Source organism: Cyrtonyx montezumae, unplaced genomic scaffold (assembly GCF_038088225.1).
Source record: "Cyrtonyx montezumae isolate F1298 unplaced genomic scaffold, pur_monq_1.0 scaffold_20, whole genome shotgun sequence".
Classification (NCBI taxonomy): Eukaryota; Metazoa; Chordata; class Aves; order Galliformes; family Odontophoridae; genus Cyrtonyx; species Cyrtonyx montezumae.
In genome coordinates this window covers 5,247,913-5,253,857 of record NW_027071937.1, presented here as the reverse complement: position 1 = coordinate 5,253,857, position 5,945 = coordinate 5,247,913, and the positions used below count along the sequence as shown (strand labels likewise).

At 55.9% G+C, this 5,945-nt stretch overlaps 1 long non-coding RNA gene across 1 annotated transcript; it reads right to left on the bottom strand.

Moving 5' to 3' along the window:
• Nucleotides 1–2,239: 2,239 nt before the first annotated feature.
• LOC136049358 (uncharacterized) lies at nucleotides 2,240–4,070 on the bottom strand. The gene is made up of 5 exons (XR_010622290.1): nucleotides 4,027–4,070; nucleotides 3,733–3,879; nucleotides 3,562–3,662; nucleotides 3,350–3,480; nucleotides 2,240–3,245 (listed from the first exon to the last, which is right to left on the bottom strand). It is a non-coding gene; the product is annotated as an uncharacterized LOC136049358 (long non-coding RNA).
• Between the last annotated feature and the right edge of the window lie 1,875 nt (nucleotides 4,071–5,945).

Here is a 5,945-nt window from a genome sequence, read left to right as displayed (position 1 = left end):
TCAGCTCTTCTCCCTCGTCCCTCCACCCATCTTTCCCTCAAGGTCCAAAGGACTTCCTTGCAGCAAACACAGAAATAATAATAACAAAAAACAGGACTTGACTACAAAAAAAAAAATCAACCCTACCTCTACAGAAGACCATGGTGCCACTGAGGGTTTTTAAAAATACTTTTATTCAGTAGTAATTTCTACACAGGATGAGGAGTTGGTGCTATGAGCTCTTGAGCTTCTTTCACATCCTGCTGCTGGTCAGATCTTGCAGGAATTGGCTGAACCAGCTCTGCTCAGCTTCATGGGAGTGCCACTTACGTGGGGACCTGAGGACGAGTTAGAGAAGTTTGTACTCCACACTGTCAAGCATGGGGTGTATGGCACCACTGGCCTTTGTCCCATTTTAATCTCTGCAGTCGATTACTAGAGCACAGGTCAGAGGAGCCAGAATCACTCACACTCTGGGAACAAACCACCTGAGGGCTGTGTGTGAACAGGGGACATTTCTGGGGGTCCTTGGTGTTCCTCTCATGCTCGTGCTGAAATGAGCTGCTAGCACTCAGGACCATTCCAGCCTTCCTCCAGAGCTGCAGCTCCAGGGACAGCCATTGGAGGAACCACCCGAGTGCAGCCCGGGAGCTGGGCCGTGTACAGACCATCCTGCCTGCAGAAACATTAGCATTTCTGATTTTAAAATAAATCTTTTATGAAACAAATGGTTGAGGAACAGTCATTTACTTGGATTCCTCGCTGCAGCTATTGTGGATGGAGTCAGACTTGCAGTTGCATGGGCACAGCTGCCTGATGCAATAGTACTTTGGGGATTTACAGGCACAGAGGCGATGCCCTGTAATTAGGTAACTGGAAACAAGACAGTGGCTTCTCCTAGGGGTGGAGGTGAAACAGTAATAGCTGTCTCTGACATCCTCTAGAGAGGAGCCACTGTAGGGACAGGAAAGCCACAAGGTCTGTCTGCCACAGCTGCAGGCAGCCCTTTTTCCCCCTGTGCAAAGCACATTTCTGCATACAAGGCCATGTTCCCAGGACTAGTGCCAGAGCAGGAGGTGGAACCCACAGCACCTCCTCTATGTCCTCCTCTCTTGCTATCAGCAGCCTGTTGGCAGGTACCAGTGCTCAGGAAATGCTGCAGGCCTATAGCGAACATCCATTAAGCTAAGAGGGATGGGAAGGAATGAGGTTTCCCACGTGTAGACATTCCAGCAACCTAGTGTCACCTTTTAGGAGCAGAAAAGGGCAAGAACAGCCTTTGGCAACTTGAAGAATTCAGCAGTTAGTTCAGAAGGTGGCTGAAATGTGCTCCTGTGCTCCAGAGCAAACAAAGCCCTCATCAGAGTTCCAACAAACCCAGTTTAGAGCAAGCAGCATCAGGCTAACGCTGAAGACAAACTACCCAAGCACCAGCACACACCTTCTGCTTCTGTCCATCAGGCATCATCAGATGCAATTCTTGGAGGACTCTAAAGTGTTTCATCCAAGGTTTGTTGGGCAAGGCATCCAGTCTCACTCCTCAGACAGTCCTTCTTGGAAAGAGGTGTCGTGCAAGGGAAAGGCAACAAGGCAAGACCTGAATGCCCTCCCAGCATACCAGCAGTCATGGAAAAACTTCCCTGCAATGAGCTCTGCACCACAGGTTTCCACTGCTGCAGCCAAACCATGACACAGCCTCACCAGGACCTGCCCTCACAGCCAGCCTGCTTTGTTTTGAGTTTGTAAAGAAATCCCAGAAATCCCACAGCAGCACGTTTGGAGGCAGCAGTGTGGGGACATGCTCCCCTCACCACAGCCAGCTGCAGAAGGGCTTCTGCCCTGGGTTAGCTTTAAAGAAACAGGAAAGTGAGAATAAGCAGGAGAAGGTGATCTGCCCAAGGACTCTTAACACCAAACTCCCTCGCACTCTCCCTTCCCTAGGCACCACTTGGCCACGGTGTGGCATAAGTAGTACCATGCTTGGGGGTCCTGCTCAATGGCCGTACAGCAGCAAGCTTCTGCCTGCAGGAACTACCTGCAAGGGGTCAGCAGTGTCAGCAGTGTGTGCCTGGCTCACCACAGGCCCTCAGGCAGCCTGCACCACCCTGCTGCTCACCTGGCTGCCAAATCCCGCCAGCTCTTCTCGTGCAACATGGCTGCAATGCATCCCTGCACAACGTGGTTCCCTGGACACAGCTCCAGTGCCTGCTGGTAATCTGCTAGGGCATAGGCCAGCTCCCCCAGGCGAAAGAAGCAGTCTGCAGAGAAGTAGGGCTTACATCTCAGCAACTGAGTGGGGCTGGCTGCTGCCCCTTTGTCTAGAGCTGGTGAGAAATACACACACATCGTGTACAGCCCACCCCAGGTTTCAGCATCACTAGCCAAAAGCTCTGTGCTGCAACAACCAGCAGAAGTAGCCTGATCTGGGAGAGAAAAGTTGCTGGCTGTACCCCAGAACAGGCGATGTGGGGAAGTAGTACCACCAGTGGCAAATCCCCACTCCTCATCCCATCCCCACTGCGGAAACAGTGAGTATGTCCTCACAGTGCACAGGGATAAGGATCAAGGGAGAACCCAGCTGCCCCACAGCCTGTTTCTGCCACAGGTCCCTAACACAGGGCCCCAGAGCAAGGCCTCCCCCTGCAGACCTTCACTGCCAGAGCACCAGCCACTGCTGTGTGACACCCCAGCACTATCTACAAGCCACTGATGTCACCCTGCTGTGACCACCAGCCCAGCCACTTGCCTCCTCTGTTGGCGTAGAGTCCCTGCTCTGTCTTCTCATTTCACAGAGCTTCACTGAGGAGCTTCACAGCCTCATCAAGTTGGCCCAGGGCATAGCAGTGCACAGCACAATCATTGTAAGTGAGTACCAGCTGTCCCTGGGCCTCTGGGCTCCCCACAGCACTCAGCTCCCTCGCTCTGGCCAAGTCTTTGCTGGCTGCACTGAAATCCTTCAGCTGTCAGAGAAGGGTTCCCCTGTGACACAGGGAAAGACAAAGGAAACTCAGACAGCAGTACAGCCAACCACCTGCAACAACACGATCACTACCTGAGGGTGAAGAACTTGGCAGCCAGCAGGTCACTCTCATTAGCAAAGTTGATCTTGTACAGTGCCCCACGCAGGTCCCCACACAGGGCCTTCAACACTGCCTGGCCTTTGCCTCCTGGCCTTGTCTCAGCAGCCTATGCCACAAAGCCTGGGCAGCTCTGTGCTGCGGCTCCAGCTTCAGGGCCCACTGGATGTCCTGGTGGCACAGGGCCAGCTGCCCAGGGGGACAGGTACCTTCAGGACCTGGTGCTTCCCACTGTGGCCCCCACATCCAGGAGGGGCAGCCAGGGTCCCTCAGGGGGTCCAGCACAGCTATACCTGTCCAAAGCAATTGTAGAAAAAGGCACAGAGCACGTACATATCAGGGTTCCTCACATCCTCCTCCAGTTCCTCTGTTAAGCACCCGGAGGAACTCTGGGAACTCACCGAGGGCAGCAAGGCACACGATGCTGCAAGAGAGGGACAAGGCTGTGAGGAGCCTGCAGTAAAGCAGGGCCAGCCTGCTGAACAACCTGCATTCCTGGCTTCACCTCCTCCGGTGGTACACCTTGCAGTGAGGCTGCAGCTCGGCTGCCCGTGTGAAGGCCTCCAGGGCCTCACGGTAGAGCTCCTGGTCCAGCAGACATTGCCCCTGCAGGGAAAGTTGGTCAGCGTGGCCACGAGCTGGGGCTGCAGATGGGGAGAAGGGAGTGGTTGCTCACCTGCAGGTCAAGGACAAGAGCCAGATGAGCCAGGCAGTGCTGCTCCCGTGCAGGTGCCAACACAAGCACCTTCCTTAAGTTCAGCACAGCCGCCTGGAAGTCACAAAGCTGGAGGAAAGCCTCTGCCCACTGCTCATACAGCTCTGCCTGCACCGCAGACACCCGCAGCCCATGCTGCCAGGATCAGCCTGGCACCACACTAATGCCATAGCAAGGAGCACTCTGAAGCCAGATGCCAGTGCTACAGCCTTAGCAATGCTGCCTCCGGCTCTCAGTTCTCCAGGGCCCTATTACCCGCTGTGGATCCAGGCCGATGGCTTTTGTATAGCAGATGATGGCTGTCACAGAGCCGGGACAACACGTGGCAGGAGGACAGCAGGGAAAAGTAGTGGGTACACAAATAGCCCCTAATACCACTAAGGACGGTGTGAGCAGGGAACACAACAGCAGTACGAGCACAGAGCAGACCCAGGCACTTACTGCTCCCTCATCCTGCCCTGCCTCATCCCTCCTCATCCTCCCTCATCATCCCCTGGACATAGGGGACCCCGATAACGGCCAGGACCGCGTGAGAACGAAGCGTTCTTCCCCGCCCCCCAACGCCTCACGGATCCGCCCCGCCGCCCGCAACCAACATGGCGGCGCCGCCCACAACCAAGATGGCGGCGGGGCGGCGGGCTGGGGCGCCTTGCTGGCTGAGGTCCTTGCAGATGCGGAGCGAGACGTCGGTCTGTGTTAGGGTCACTTAGAGCCTAATGGAGGTGTTTGTCCTTCTCCCCACGGGGACACAGCGTGGTCTGGCCTGTGTTTGTGCCCTGCAGTGCGCTTGGGACAGTGCTGCCCCACCTCAGCGCGGGGCTCGCGGTCCCCAGCTCTCGCTGAGCCCTCTCCCAGCACGAAGCCCCGCTCCAGGCTCTCCTCCTTCCCCCCTTCCCCCTCCTCCTCCCTAACGCTGTTTGGCAGCGCAGCGAACATGGAAACAATCAGCGCAGCCTCCAGGCCTGGCAGGAGCACACAGCCCTGGCGCAGCACAGCTCAGCCTCTTCCAGACCCGTGTTCCTTGGAGCTGGGCCCTGCAGAGCTGGGGAAGCCATGGGGCAGCTCCAGCGCCGGCCCCTCACCCTTGAGCTGCCTGCAAAGGACCAGCACCTTCTGCTCCATCACCACTGCCATCCTGTTTCCCTCTCAGGTTCCCCGCTGGTGGCTGTGAGTCCCAGCACACCTGCCATGTTCCCCACTACACAAACATCAGATGTCGCTTTCCCCCCCGCACTCACTGGTCCCCCGCATCCTGGATGTGCAGTAAGGGTGTCCCAGCACCCCGTGTCACGGAAAGGCAGAGCTGCCTGGAATTTTCCAGCTCACCAGGACACGAGTCCGCTCCCACGGAGCTGGAGCAGCTAGCGGGGAGGTTTCAGGCTGTCACAGTTTCTGAGTGAGGTTGTTTCGTGCCAAAACATTGGAGTTTTTGAAAGCTCCTGGCCAGCTTTGTTACAGTTCTCCTGCCAGAGCTGCTAGGGAATGCCTTCTGCCCAGCAGTACCGCTTCAGCATCCCCAAAGCTGAGTGTTCTGCTGTGTGCGTCCTGTCCGAGCTACAAGCTGCAAGCACAGCAGCTCCACGCCTGTGTCCCAGTGAGCACTGGAACACAACCTGGGACCTTGCAGGGCCTTGCCCACCGCAGTGCCACTGCCATTTCCTTTCTCTGTTACAACTGGCACGCAAACATCACCCCTGTTTGCAGTTCCCAGCCCAGTCTCACCCTGCAAGGTCTGCATCCAGGGTTCCACAGACAAGGAAGCAAAAGAGTGGAGAGCAGCAGCTCTGGGGACTTGGCAAGAAGCTCACCTCCCCACAGCCCACCCGTACTAGGGTCAGTGGCAGCATTTTCAAGGAACTTGCTTCCCTCCCTCAGTTTACAACCAACTTTGCCCTTCAGAGCGTTTGCTTGCTCCAGGGACTTGAAGTTTTAGCACAAAACAAACAATCCCTAGCTCTTATAAAGCAAACACCCTTCTCTAAATCTGGCCACAAACGTGACACATGCCAGAGCCCAGCAGGACTCGGCTGCACATCCCAGTGCTCAAATTAGCAAAAGGGTTTCAGTCCAAAGGCCAAAACCTCTGCTGAGAAGATCAGAACAAACGAGGGAAGGCACTTTCATCGGCGTTATCTGAGGGCAGCTCTGCACAGCACAGCCAGCAGCTGGGCACA